Source organism: Trachypithecus francoisi, unplaced genomic scaffold (assembly GCF_009764315.1).
Source record: "Trachypithecus francoisi isolate TF-2019V2 unplaced genomic scaffold, Tfra_2.0 Lachesis_group4, whole genome shotgun sequence".
Taxonomy (NCBI): Eukaryota; Metazoa; Chordata; class Mammalia; order Primates; family Cercopithecidae; genus Trachypithecus; species Trachypithecus francoisi.
Window position 1 is genome coordinate 78,810,874 of NW_022681469.1, and position 14,864 is coordinate 78,825,737.

A 14,864-nucleotide genomic window follows, 5' to 3' on the forward strand; every position below is an offset into this window, starting at 1 on the left:
AGGGGAAGGAGTGGGAAGATGATCTTCCCATGACCTATCTCCTCCCTCACTGTCCCCAGCCAAACTCCCCTCGACACTCAGATGCTTCCTCTCTTCTCTCCTCTGCTGCGCCATTCTGCTGCTCTGCCACTCTTCTGCTCGTGGAGCCTGGGGTTTGGGATTTATATGGGCACAGAATAGGGGGACATAGTGGGCCAAAAGGCAACATTTGGGTGCAAAAACAGCCTGTTCACATTTAGGGCTGTGGGTCCAGGCTTGAGGGTGAAGCCCTCGCCAGGGACCCCACCCTTCTGCCGCCTGTCCATATCAGTTATACTAGTTTTGTGAAATTAGTGTGGAGTGTTTCTTTTATTTATTCTCTAACATTGCATATAAAACTGAAATTATCTATCGAGTGTTTGGTAGTGTTCAGCTATAAAACCTTTTAGATCTGCTATAGTTATCTTTGACTAGAGCTTTAGACATTTCCCACAAGTTTTTATAAGTAGATGTACATTAAGTTCTAAGTATTTTCTAGTTTCCAGCATATTTCTTTTTTGACTCATGCATTATTTTTGTTTCAAAATATATAGGTTTTATTAAAGTTATTTTGATAATTCCCAATGAAATTGCATTATAATCTGAGGGTATCGTTGGTCTCATTCTTTGAAATTATATGAGACTAATTCTTTGAAATTATGTGAGGCTTGCTTTAAGGCTTATTAGGAACATGGACAATTTTTCATGTGTGCTTGGCAAAAAAATGTATTTTCCAGTTGTTGGATCCAGTGTGTAAATTGCAGTTTTCACATAATTCTGTTATCTTTTTGTCTGCTTGTCTCAATCATTGATAAATATATGACATAGCCTATAGATGGTAGCATTGTCAAATTTCTCCTTGAAGCCTTGATAACTTTTGCTATAGATACATTTCTTTTTTTTTTTTTTTTTGAGGCGGAGTCTCGCTCTGTCGCCCGGACTGGAGTGCAGTGGCCGGATCTCAGCTCACTGCAAGCTCCGCCTCCCGGGTTTACACCATTCTCCTGCCTCAGCCTCCTGAGTAGCTGGGACTACAGGCGCCCGCCACTTCGCCCGGCTAGTTTTTGTATTTTTTAGTAGAGATGGGGTTTCACCGTGTTAGCCAGGATGGTCTCGATCTCCTGACCTCGTGATCCGCCCGCCTCGGCCTCCCAAAGTGCTGGGATTACAGGCTTGAGCCACCGCGCCCGGCCTATAGATACATTTCTTTAAGAGACAGGGTCTTAGTCTGTTGCTGAGGCTGGGGTGCAGTGGCGTGATTGTGGTGCACTGCAGCCTGAACTCCTGAGCTCAAGTGATCTCTCCTCAGCTTCCCAAGTAGTTGGGACTACAGGCACGTGCCATCACACCCAGCTAATTAAAAAAAAAAAAAAAAAAAAAAAAAAATCTTTCTTTTTTGTAGAGACGGGTTCTTGCTTTGTTGCCCAGGCTGGTCCTTAACTGCTAGGCTCAAGCAGGCCTCCCTCCCCAGCCTCCCAGAGTGCTAGGACTACAGGTGTGAGTCACTGTGCCTGGCCTGGCTTTAAAGTTTTTGTTGTTGTTGTTTGCTACTATTATAGACATGCCAGCTGTCTTTCGGTTAGAATTTATTTGTTTTATCTTTTTCTATCCTATATCTCACCTAGGGGGGACAAGACCCATGGGCTTGTATGTTCATTTTCTCATTTCTTTTGTGGCTTAGCTGACAGCTGGCCTGGCAGGTCTCAACTGAAGGTAAAAACAGGCTGATACCAGCCAGTGGGCTCCAGTGGCTGGCCCCCTTCTTCAGGAAGTCACTTCCTTCTAAATCAGATTTCCATTAGGACATAATTGCCTAGATGTATGGGGAATGGATTCCTTTCTAAGAGAGCACTAGTGTTTGACAGATCATGAGTGATTTGCTATTTCTCTGCTTAAGTTTTCTCCAGTAAACCTTAGACTTTATACTTGTGTGGCCCTTCTGTTATTTGTGTTTGTGCTGGCCTGACAGCTTTACCTTTTTTTGTATTCTTACGTTTTAGGTTTATCTGTCTTGTAAATAGTGCATATAGCTGGAGATTTGTTTTTTCTGTCTTTTTTCCATTTATATTTATTGTGGCTACTTATGTATTATGATTTGTCTTAGTCTATGTAGTGTTGCTATTACAGAATACCCCAGACTGGGTAATTTATAAAGAAAATAAAATTGGCAGGGGAACTGGCTCACTCCTGTAATCCCAGGAATTTGCGAGGCCGAGTTGGGTAGATCCTTTGAATTTAGGAGTTAGAGACCAGCCTGGGCAACATGGTGAAACCCCATCTCTTCAAAAAATACAAAAATTAGCTGGGCATGGTGGCATGTGTGCCTGTGGTCCTAGCTACTTGGGAGGCTGAGGTGGGAGGATGGCTTGAGTTCAGGAGGTGGAGGTTGCAGTGAGCTAAGATTGTGTCACTGTGCTCTAGCCTGGGTGACAGAGTGAGACCCTGTCTCCAAAAACAACGAAAAAAAAAGGCCGGGCGCCGTGGCTCACACGTGTAATCTCAGCACTTTGGGAGGCCGAGGTGGGTGGATCACCTGAGGTCAGGAGTTCGAAACCAGCCTGGCCAACGTGGTGAAACCATCTCTACTAAAAGTACAAAAATTAGCCAGGCTTGGTGGCAGGTGCCTGTAATCCCAGCTACTCAGGAGGCTGAGGCAGGAGAATCGCTTGAACCCAGGAAGTGGAGGTTGTGGTGAGCGGAGGTTGCGCCACTGCACTCCAGCCTGGGTAACAAGAGCAAGACTCCGTCTCAAAAAAAAAAGGATGTCTTATAGTTCTGGAGGCTTGGATGTCCAAGGTCCAGGGGCCCACATCTGGCAAGGGCTTGTTATGAGGTAGACAGAAAGGCAAGAGACCATGAGAGAAATGTAAGGGAAGGAGACTAAACTCTTTTTTTCAGGAACCCACTTCCCCAGTAACTAACCCACTCTAGCTATAATGGCATTAATCCATTTATGAGGGCAGAGCTCTCATAACCTGGTTACCTTTTATAGGTCCCAGCTCTCAACACTGTTGCATTGGCAATTAAGTTTTCAACACATGAACTTTGGGGAACATTTTCAAACCATAGCAGGATTAATTTCCATGTAATTTTTTGCTTCCGATATGTTCTGTTTTGTTGTTATTTTTTCCTTTCTTGCCTTCTTTTGCATTGATTTTTTTTATTACTTTTTTCTTCTTTATCGGTCTGTGTTAATTTGAATGTTATACATCATATATTTTTGGGAGGGGGGCCACCGTACAAATTTTAACCTGCCACCATGGTCCGAAAGTTTGTCTCTCCCCCCACCCAATTCATATGCTGAAATCCTAATCCCAAGGTGATGGCATATAGTATTAGGAGGTAGGGCCTTTGAGAGGGCACATGAATTGGGTTCATGCCCTTATAAAAGAGTCAGAGAGATCCCTTGCTCCTTCTACCATATGAAATTATAGTGAAAAGATGGCTGTCTGTGAACCAGAAAGTGGGCATTCATCAGACACCGAATATACTGGAGCTTTGATCTTACACTTTCCAGCCTCCAGGACTGTGGGAAGTAAATTTTATAAATTACCTAATTTATGGTATTTTGTTACAGCAGCATGGACAGACTAAGAAGCACGCATATTACTCTTAAAGTCGAAAGTTACTTTGGGTCAAGACAGAACCTATAACTCCATTTACCTTTTCCCAATTTTTATGCTGTTGTCTAGAGATTTAGTTCTCTTTTGATTTCTTGTAATCCCACAATTTACATTCTTATAACTTGCCTAGACATTATTATTGCTCTATGCAGTTAATATGCTTGAAATTGCCCATATATTTATCATTTTCTTTACTTAATATTTATTTTTACAGCTTCATCAGTTCATGTTTGTGTTTTTCTGAGTGTTTATTTCATTCGAGTTCTCAAAGCATAGTTTTATTATCTTTTTGTGGTATAGAATTCTAAATGGACAGTTAATTTCTCCCAAAACTACTGTAATGATAATATTTTATTCTTGTAATGTCTGCTTTGTTTTACATTGTGATTTTGCTGTAGGCTTTTCATGTCTCGTTATTTGCTTGATCCTCAGTTGTAAGAGGATGGTAGTGATGGCTGCACAACAATGTGAATGTACCTAATGCCACTAAACTGTACACTTAAAAATTGTTTAAATGATAAATTGTATGTAATATGTTTGTTACCACAGTTAATAAGTAAAACAAAGTTTAAGCTGGTTAAAGTGGCAGCGTTACTTGTACCGAAAGCACCTTGATTTATTAATCCAGCCATTCTGCATCCTGAACCCAGAATGGTCCGCCTGAAATATCAAACTGATAACTCTCCATCCAGCGATTTCCTCCAGCATCACTATTAAGTCCAAACTCCGTGGCATGGCATATAAGAAGGACATTCCAGGTTCTGGCCTTGACTTACCTTTACCTTTAATGCTCTCCCTCCCCAGTACCTCCCCAATACTTTATTATAACCTTCACTGAGATCTTGGTTAATGTATAGTCAGATTTGTTATACTCAGCAACTAGCAGAATCCCCATATTGGCTCTTTTAAAAGAGCATTTGTGGTACAAAAAACCAGGTGCATGACCTTTGAGCAGCCCCTCTGTAACCAAATAGAAAGCCGAAAGCAATACCAGAGTACGTTTTTTCTGGTAATATAGCAAATCAGACATTCAGAGAAATCACTCCCTGTGCAGTCCATCTAAAAATGTTGGATTAAGTGTTTTTAAAAATATACGGCTAAATCAATACAAGATTTACAAAATTACCTAGAAACTAGAAAGGACAAGGATCTTCAAATCCACAAGAATGTATGTTAGTACTAGAGCCGATGTTGTTGAAACCGGAGAGTTCCCTGAACCTCCTTGCAGGACGTGGGACAAGGGCGGGCGTGGCTTGTCTCTTTGGCTGGGGTTTGGGGTTTATAAGGGTACAGGATGGAGGGTGTAGCAGGCCAAAAGGCAGCATTCGGGTACGGAAACAGGAATGCCTGTTCCCATTTAGGGCTGCGGGTTTTCAGGCTTGAGGGCGGGGCCTTTGCCAGGGAACTGCCCTCTTCTGTCTAGTATTTTCCTGCCTCCTGTCCATATTATTTTCCCTATGGCCATTGCTTTGGGTATGTATTTTCCCGTCCTCATGTTGATCTCATTCTGGTGATCTCTCACTGAAGGAGAGACTGTCAGATTACTTTAGTCTCTCTCACTTAACTTTTTATTGCTGGCAGCTTCTTGTTTCTGAGTCTAGTCCTGAAAGTCAGATGGATGTACACATTGCTGGTTCACTCAATTCCCAGTGGCTAACAGGCACTCATCATAAGTGAGTCTGCTGGGTGGAAATTGGGTCTTCCGAGACTCAGACTTTAAAAATTAAGGTCTGTGAGTGAGTTGAAGAATTAGGAGCAGTTTACAGTTCTTTGAACTTGAAATTCAACCTTCTTTCTTTGCTCTGCTCAGAGTTTTTCCTGTCTGGTACCCTGTTTGACAGAGTCCTCCTTGGGCAGTTACACACCATTCAAACCATTGCCCTCCTGACTCCTCCCTCCCTCCCCTTTTCCCTATCAAGAGCTTTGATCTCTGAATGGAAGTGGAAGATGATCTTGTCAGGGAGGGGTAGAAGGAAGGGAAGAAATCTAGTCCTGTAATACTTTGGGGTCTCCTTTAAGTGGGATGTCTGGCAGTCTTTTTTTCTGGTAGATATAGCTCTTGTATTTTAGAATTAAGCTCAGGCAGTGGGGATGGACAAAGTATTTTCCACATCTTCTTTGTGGTTCATGCTCCTGTTATTGCTCGTTTGCTCACTTAACCATTTATTCATTCCTTTGATAGGATTTCTGAGTACAGAAATACACTCTTGGTCGATTGTACTTCTTGGTCAATACCCATTGATGATGCAGTTCACGGAAGTTTGACTCAGACTTTGGGATATGGTCTCTCATTTTTAGTTGATAGAGCTATTGCCAATTTTTTTTAGTGTGTTTCTTTATGTACATTTTGTTGTAAAACAGCTGGCTCTCTTGTTTACTCAGCAGTCTGAAGCAAGTCATTAGACAGCTAGCAGTACTTTTTGACTAGAATGTGAGTAACATTTTGCATGTTGAGGCATGGTTGATGCTGGTTTTATACAGGACTTAGCACTTTGCTTTGTGCCCATTGACATTGTGAGAGGTGGTAGAGAAATAGGATAAAGAGGCAGGAAGTAGATTGGTTAATTCCTTGAATTTGGAGAAAGTGCCTCATCTAATTTTGTCTAGGGCCTACCACAGTGCCTGTCCAATTTTGGGCCCTCAAAAGATGTTGGTTGAATGAATTAAATAGTGAACAAACAAATGACTGAGTGTTAGAAGAAGTTTGTTCTTAAATGGGGAGGAAGTAATAAGCCTTCTGATGATGCGATTAGGCTACATTGAAAGTCAAAAATAATTTTTAGTTGGCAGTTTAGGGAGTGATTCTTTTTGGATGTTGAATGTGATGGTTCCTATTTTGTGTAAACATTAAAATGAGTGAGCAAATAGAGTATTTTTAAAGACCCACACTGAATAATGTTTTATTTATTTTTAAATTTATTCTTGGTCCCCAGTGCTCTAGAGAGTTGTAAAGAGGTGTGACCTCACATCCCATGACTTAATTCTCCCTTAGGACATTATTTAGATGTGTTTGTCTCACCTAAGATATTTGTTTTATGTAGGGAGATGCTTTTTGTTAGAGTTGTCGGAAGTCTTTTGCAAGGTGTATTTTCATTTTCAAAATGCAACACCAAATGAAGTTGCTTCAGAAATTCTTCTTGTACGGTAGTGTTATTTATACCCAAATCAAAATAGTTTGTTTGTGGCAGTTATGTAGTTGTGTTTTAACTTTCCTAAAACATATAAATGTGTCATTGTGTCATTAATTTAGATGACTCAGGATAACACTAAAGGCTGTACATTGCCTTCTTTGTCAGTGATTGAGACCCAAATGATAAATTCTTAGTGCAGTTTGTTTCTAAGCTCTCAAAAAGGCAGTAACCTTGTATTCTAAACCTTATCTTCTAAGGATGCTAGTTAGCATCCTTCTTTAGGAAAAAAACTATGGTTTTCACATGTATAGCATTAAAAAAAAAACCACTTGAAATTAAGATGTTTTCTGACTGAAGTGCATGACACATTAGGTGATCATACCCATTCACACACAGAGGAGTTACAACATTTTTATTATTCACTGTCACTGTTCACACTGAAGAAAAGGGCAGTATTCTGAGAGTTCTCAGGTGAAGTCTGACACTCCCAGACCTAGGAGAATGTCTTTAACCTAGAGAGTGCTGCTGAGTGGTTAATGTTGAAAAAGAAGTCCCTTTCTTGTAATGTCTTGGTTCTCAACCAAGGGCAGTTTTGTCCCCTAAGAGACATTTTGCAATGTCTGCAGGCATTTTTGGTTGTCACAGCTGGGGGATAGGAAGGCACTTAGTGGGTTAAAGCCAGGGATGCTGCTAAACATGATACAGTGCTAGGGACAGCCTCCTACAACAAAGAATTATCTGATCCCGAATGCTTAGAGTGGAGAGATTGAGAAACCTTGGTCTAACTTAATATGAGATTTTTCCTCCCTAAATTAGTAGATTGAGGGGAGACTTTGTTATTCTGTTCTGTTTTTCATATTGTGAATAAGAAGCAGTAGAGGAAAAAAGCAGTCATTTCTTATCACTGCTAGGCTACCCTTCTTGATTCTGAAAACCATAGGGCATTCAATTAAAAAGAAGACAAACACGAATCCTTAAATCCATCAACAGCAAAACCAAAACCTTCCCTGACTATTCTCTAGTAGATACTTTGAGGCTCAAATTTATTTACAAAGTAATGGAGGAGAGTAAAATTGTTTGATGTCTGTTTTACCCAAGTGAGGCCATCTGTGTTCAGTGATGGAAATAGGATCTGACAAGAGGGGAGGTTCTGTTCTAAAATTGTCTTAGGTGAAGTTGTTAGTTTTCAAGATGACTTTATCATATGGATATGAGAAGTTATTCTGTAGAGACAGTACCGTTATCCTTTGGTATCTCTAGGGGATTGGTTCCAGGACTTCCTGCTGATACCCAAATCCACAGATGCTCAAGTCCCTTTTCTTAAATGATATAGTATTTGCATATAGCTTGTGTACATCCTTCCATATACTTTGTCCCTAAATTACTCAGAATATCTAACTCTGTGTAAATAGTTATATTTTAAATTTTGGGCTGGGCGTGGTGGCTCATGCTTGTAATCCCAACACTTTGGGAGGCCAAGGTGAGTGGATCACTTGAGGCCAGGAGTGCGAGACCAGCCTGGCCAACATGGTGAAACCCCATCTCTACTAAAAAATACAAAAATAGCCAGGCTTGGTGGCGGGTGCCTGTAATCCCAGCTACTCGGGAGGCTGAGGCAGGAGGATCGCTTGAACTTGGAGGCAGAGATTGCAGTGAGCCAAGATTTCGCCACCGTAACCCAGCCTGGGTCACAGATTGAAGCTCTGTCTCAAAAAAAAAAAAAAAAGAAAAAAGAAAAAGAAAAAAGAAAATTTGTATTATTTTTAATTGTACTATTTTTTATTTTTTTTGAATATTTTTGATTCATAGTAGGATTGCAGGACCTATGGATGTGGTGGGCCCACTCTAGTCTAGAAAATTAGTAATTCCAGATTATGTAATGCTTGTCATGCTAGCAGGATTTACTATTATAGTAACAGCAATGATTCCAGACAGTTCCTGGTAGTAGATGTCTTACATGTTAATGATGAGTGGCTGGCAGTTGAGATTATCAAATGAAGCCTCTGGCCTGCTCTCCATGGCAGACAGAGCCAACCATTAAAAGTCATCCAGTCGTGGGAATAAACTAGACTGCCCCTTCCCCCAATTCTCTTTCACCTAGGATTTCCTTTATCGTGTTTAAGGATTTCATGTTTGAAATCCACATGTCTCATTTGGAAAAAGCTTTTCCTGCCTTTAATTTAGTATACAGTACAATAAGAAAATGATTGAAATTATGAGGATCAAGAAAAAATAAAATGAATTAAATAAAGAGTTTCAGTTTGGCTCCTGTTGAACCCTATACAGTGAAGTTCTCTGGAGCCCTTTGCATTCCTCCAGAGTCCTCCCTGGCTTGATGCTCTAGAATTGATTTGTAGCTCACCAACTTCCTAAGCATTTTAGATGTGCTGTTTTGGCTAAAAGTAGTATCATTTAAATTCTCAGTTGGCTGAAAGCATCTATAAGGTTATATTAGATAAGTTTTATTAACTCATATAACTTCCCTTTTTAATGGATGTTACATATGTGTATGATGTGACATTACATTTAAGGGACGAATGAAAAGATTAGGAGTATTAAATTAGAGGACGCTTTTTTTATGTATTTTAATTTTAAAAACATTTTTGTAGGTATATAGTAAGTGTAGATATTTAGGATAGGCTCTCTCTCTCTCTCTTTTGTTTTTTTTGAGACGGAGTTTTGGTCTTGTTCCCCAGGCTGGAGTGCCATGGTGTGATCTGCAACCTCTGACTCCCGGGTTCAAGTGATTCTCCTGCCTCAGCCTTCCAAGTAGCTGGGATTATAGGCATGTGCCATCATGCCTGGCTAATTTTGTATTTTTAGTAGAGACAGGGTTTCTCCATGTTGGTCAGGCTGGCCTCAAACTTTCAACCTCAGGTGATCTGCCAGCCTCTGCCTCCCAAAGTAATGGGATTACAGGCGTGAGCCACTGCGCCCAGCCAGGACAGGCTCTCTTAAAAGTGAGGTTGCCGCCACCACTTTGAATAGACAATGGTATATTCTTCTGTATATACCATTGTAAAAGCTGCATGGTTCTGAGGGTGTTTCTAAGCTTAGCCAGCAGAAGTGGAGTGGAAATATGAGTTGAAGGAGAAAAAAGAACAGTGTAAAGTCTCTTGCTGTTAGAAAAGAACTTGTTTGTGTATTTTTTTTTATTTTTTTATTTTTATTGTACTTCAAGTTCTGGAGTACATGTACAGAACATGCAGGTTTGTTACATAGGTATACACGGGCCATGGTGGTTTGCTGCACCCATCAACCTGTCATCTACATTAGGTATTTCTCCTAATGCTATTCCTCCCCTAGCCCTCCACCCCTGACAGGCCCCGGTGTGTGATGTTCGCCTCCCTATATCCATGTGTTCTCATTGTTCAGCTCCCATTTTTGAGTGAGAACATGTGGTGTTTGATTTTCTGTTCTTGTGTTTGTTTGCTGAGAATGATGGTTTCCAGCTTCACCCATGTCCCTGCAAAGGACATGAACTCATTCTTTTTTATGGCTGCATAGTATTCCACGGTGTATATGTGCCACATTTTCTTTATCCAGTCTATCATTGATGACCATTTGGATCAGTTCCAAGTCTTTGCTATTGTGAACAGTGCTGCAATAAACATATGTGTGCATATGTCTTTATAGTAGCATGATTTATAATCCTTTGGGTATATACCCAGTAATGGGATTGTTGGGGTCAAATGGTATTTCTGTTTCTAGATCCTTAAGGAATCGCCACACTGACTTCCACAATGGCTGAACTAATTTACACTTCCACCAACAGTGTTAAAAACCTTCCTATTTCTCCACATCCTCTCCAGCATCTGTTGTTTCCTGACTTTTTAATGATCACCATTCTGACTGGCATGAGAAGGTATCTCATTGTGGTTTTGATTTGCGTTTCTCTAATGACCAGTTACGATGAGCTTTTTTTCATATGTGTGTTGGGTGCATGCATGTCTTCTTTTGAGAAGTGTCAGTTCATATCCTTTGTCCACTTTTTGATGGGGTTGTTTTTTGCTTGTAAATTTGTTTAAATTCTTTCTAGATTCTGGATATTAGCCCTTTGTCAGATGGATAGATCACAAAAATTTTCTCTCATTCTGTAGGTTGCCTGTTCACTCTGATGATAGTGTCTTTTGCTGTGCAGAAGCGCTTTAGCTTAATTAGATCCCATTTGTCAATTTTGGCTTTTGTTGCCATTGCTTTTAGTGTTTTAGTCATGAAGTCTTTGCCTAAGCCTATGTCCTGAATGGTATTGCCTAAGTTTTCTTCTAGGGTTTTTATGAGTTTACATCTTTAATCCATCTTGAGTTAATTTTTGTATTAGGTGTAAGGGAGTGGTCCAGTTTCAGTTTTCTGCATATGGCTAGCCAATTTTCCCAACAGCATTTATTAAACAGGGACTCTTTTCCCCATTGCTTGTTTTTGTCAGGTTTGTTAAAGATCAGATGGTTATAGATGTATGGTATTATTTCTGAGGCCTCTATTCTGTTCCATTGGTATATATATTTATTTTGGTACCAGTACCGTGCTGTTTTGATTACTCTAGTCTTGTAGTATAGTTTGAAGTCAGGTAGTGTGATGCCTCCAGCTTTATTCTTTTTGCTTATGATTGTCTTGGCTATACGGGCTCTGTTTTGGTTCTATATGAAATTTAAAGTAGTTTTTTCTAATTCTGTGAAGAGAGTCAATGGTAGCTTGATGGGGATAGCATTGAATCTATACATTATTTTGGGCAGTATGGCCATTTTCATGATATTGATTATTCCTATCTATGAGCATGGAATGTTTTTCCATTTGTTTGTGTCCTTTCTTATTTCCTTGAGCAGTGGTTTGTAGTTCTCCTTGAAGAGGTCTTTGACGTCCCTTGTAAGTTGGATTCCTAGGTATTTTATTCTCTTTCTAGCAGTTGTGAATGGGAGTTCACTCATGAGTTGGCTCTCTGTCAATTATTTGTTTATAGGAATGCTTGTGATTTTTGCACATTGATTTTGTATCCTGAGACTTTGCTGAAGTTGCTTATCAGCTTAGGGAGATTTTGGGCTGAGACGATGGGATTTTCTAAATATACAATCATGTCATCTGCAAACAGAGGCAATTTGACTTCCTCTCTTCCTATTTGAATACACTTTATTTCTTTCTCTTGCCTGATTGCCCTGGCCAGAACTTCTAACACTATGTTGAATAGGAGTGGTGAGAGAGGGCATCCCTGTCTTATGCTGGTTTTCAAAGGGAGTGCTTCCAGTTTTTGTCTGTTCAGTATGATATTGGCTGTGGGTTTGTCATAAGTAGCTCTTATTATTTTGAGATACGTTCCATTAATACCTAGTTTATTGAGAGCTTTTAGCATGAAGGGCTGTTGAATTTTATCAAAGGCCTTTTCGGCATCTATTGAGATAATCATGTGGTTTTTGTCATTGACTCTGTTTATATGATGGATTAAGTTTATTGATTTGTATATGTTGAACCAGGCTTGCATCCCAGGGATGAAGCCGATTTGATTGTGGTGGACTTTTTGATGTGCTGTTGGATTCAGTTTGCCAGTATCTTATTATTTTTGCATCAATATTAATCAGGACTATTGGCCTGAAATTTTCTTTTTTTGTTGTATTTCTGCCAGGTTTTGGTGTCAGGTTGATGCTGGCCTCATAAAATGAGTTAGGGAGGAGCCCCTCTTTTTCTATTGTTTGGAATAGTTTCAGAAGGAATGGTACCAGCTCCTGTTTGTACCTCTGGTAGAATTTGGCTGTGAAACTATCTGGTCCTGGACTTTTTTTGGTTGGTAGGCTATTAATTACTGACTCAATTTCAGAACTTGTTACTGGTCTATTCAGGGATTCGACTTCTTCCTGAATTAGACTTGGGAAGGTGTATGTGTCCAGGAATTTTTCCATTTCTTCTAGATTTTCTAGTTTATTTGCGTAGAGGTATTTATAGTATTCTGTGATGGTAGTTTGTATTGCTGTGGGATCATAAAAGGTGATATCCCCTTTATCATTTTTTATTGCATCTATTTGATTCTTCTCTCTTTTCTTCTTTGTTAGTCTGGCTAGTGGTCTATTTATTTTGTTGATCTTTTCAAAAAGCCAGCTCCTGGATTCACTGATTTTTTTGAAGGGTTTTTTTGTGTCTCTATCTCCTTCATTTCTGCTCTGATCTTAGTTATTTCTTGTCTTCTGCTAGTTTTTGAATGTGTTTGCTCTTGCTTCTCTAGTTCTTTTAATTATGATGTTAGGGTGTCAATTTTAGAACTTTCCCACTTTCTCTTGTTGGCATTTAATGCTATAAATTTCCCTCTACACCCTGCTTTAGATGTGTCCCAGGGATTCTAGTACCTTGTGTCTTTGTTCTCATTGGTTTCAAAGAACTTATTTGTCTCTGCCTTAATTTCGTTATTTACCCAGTATTCATTCAGGAGCAGGTTGTTCAGTGTCCGTGTAATTGTGCAGTTTTGAGTGAGTTTCTTAATCCCAAGCTCTAATTTGACTTTTCTGTGGTTGGAGAGACTGTTTGCTATTATTTCTGTTCTTTTGTGTTTGCTGAGGAGTGTTTTACTCCCAGTTATGTGGTCAGTTGTAGAGTAAGTGTGATGTGGTGCTGAGAAGAATGCATATTCTCTTGATTTGGGGTGGAGTGTTCTGTAGATGTTTATTAGGTCCACTTGGTTCAGAGCCAAGTTCAAGTCCTGAATATCCTTGTTAATTTTCTGTCTCATTGATTTATCAAATATTGACATTGGGGTGTTAAAGTCTCCCACTATTATTGTGTGGGAGTCTAAGTCTCTTTGTAGGTCTCTAAGAACTTGCTTTATGAATCTGGGTGCTCTGGTATTGGGTGCATACATATTTAGGATAGTTAACTCTTCTTGTTGCATTGATCCCTTTATGATCATGTAATGCCCTTTTTGTCTCTTTTGATCTTTGTTGGTTTAAAGTCTGTTTTATCAGAGACTACAATTGCAAACCCTCCTTTTTTTTTTTTTTTTTTTCTTTTGCTTTCCATTTGCTTGGTAAATATTTTTCCATCCCTTTATTTTGAGCTTGTGTGTGTCTTTGCACATGAGATAGGTCTCCTGAATACAACACACCAATGGATCTTGACTCTTTATCCAATTTGCCAGTCTGTGTCTTTTAATTGGGGGTATTTAGCCCATTTACATTTCAGGTTAATAATGTTATGTGTGAATTTGATCCTGCTGTTATTATACTAGCTGGTTATTTTTCCTATTAGTTCATGCAGTTTCTTCTTAGTGTTGATGGTATTTACAGTTTGGTATGTTTTTGCAGTGGCTGGTACCTGTTGTTCCTTTCGTTCCTTTTAGTGCTTCCTTCAGGAGTTCTTGTAAGGCAGGCCTGGTGGTGACAAAATCTCTCAGCATTTGCTTGTCTGTAAGAGATTTTATTTCTCCTTTGCTTTATGAAGCTTGGTTTGGCTGGATATGAAATTCTGTGTTGAAACTTCTTTTCTTTAAGAATGTTGAATATTGGCCTCCACTCTCTTCTGGCTTGTAGGGTTTCTGCAGAGAGATCCACTGTTAGTTTGATGGGCTTCCCTTTGTAGGTAACCCAGCCTTTCTCTCTGGCTGCCCTTAACATTTTTTCCTTCATTTCAACCTTGGTGAATCTGGCAATTATGTGTCTTGAGGTTGCTCTTCTCACGGAGTATCTTTGTGGTGTTCTCTGTATTTCCTGAATATGAATGTTGGCCTGTCTTGCTAGGTTGGGGAAGTTCTCCTGGATAATATCCTGAAGAGTGTTTTCCAACTTGGTTCCATTCTCCCTGTCACTTTCGGGTACACCAATCAAATGTAGGTTTGGTCTTTTCACATAGTCCCATATTTCTTGGAGGCTTTGTTCATTCCTTTTGATTTTTTTTTTTAATCTTGTCTTTATTCTTTATTTCAGTAAGTTGATCTTTAATCTCTGATATCCTTTCTTCCACTTGATTGATTCAGCTATTGATACTTGTGTATACTTCAGGAAGTTCTCGTGCTATGTTTTTCAGCTCCATCAGGTCATTTATGTTCTTCTCTAAACTGGTAATTCTAGTTAGCAATTCATCTAACCTTTTTTTCCAAGGTTCTTAGCTTCCTTGCATT

At 39.6% G+C, this 14,864-nt stretch overlaps 1 protein-coding gene across 4 annotated transcripts in view; it reads left to right on the plus strand.

Moving 5' to 3' along the window:
• The window catches only part of UMAD1 (UBAP1-MVB12-associated (UMA) domain containing 1), a 254,823-nt gene that overhangs the window by 5,987 nt on the left and 233,972 nt on the right, over window positions 1-14,864 (plus strand). Inside the window, exons 1-2 of one of the 4 annotated variants that reach the window (XM_033193449.1) lie at window positions 8,356-8,360; window positions 13,185-13,190. The exons of the other annotated variants lie outside the window; for them this stretch is intronic. The gene's annotated coding sequence lies outside the window, so the exon portion shown is untranslated. Of the gene's footprint in view, window positions 1-8,355; window positions 8,361-13,184; window positions 13,191-14,864 lie in introns of those variants that run through there. 4 annotated transcript variants of the gene reach the window in all.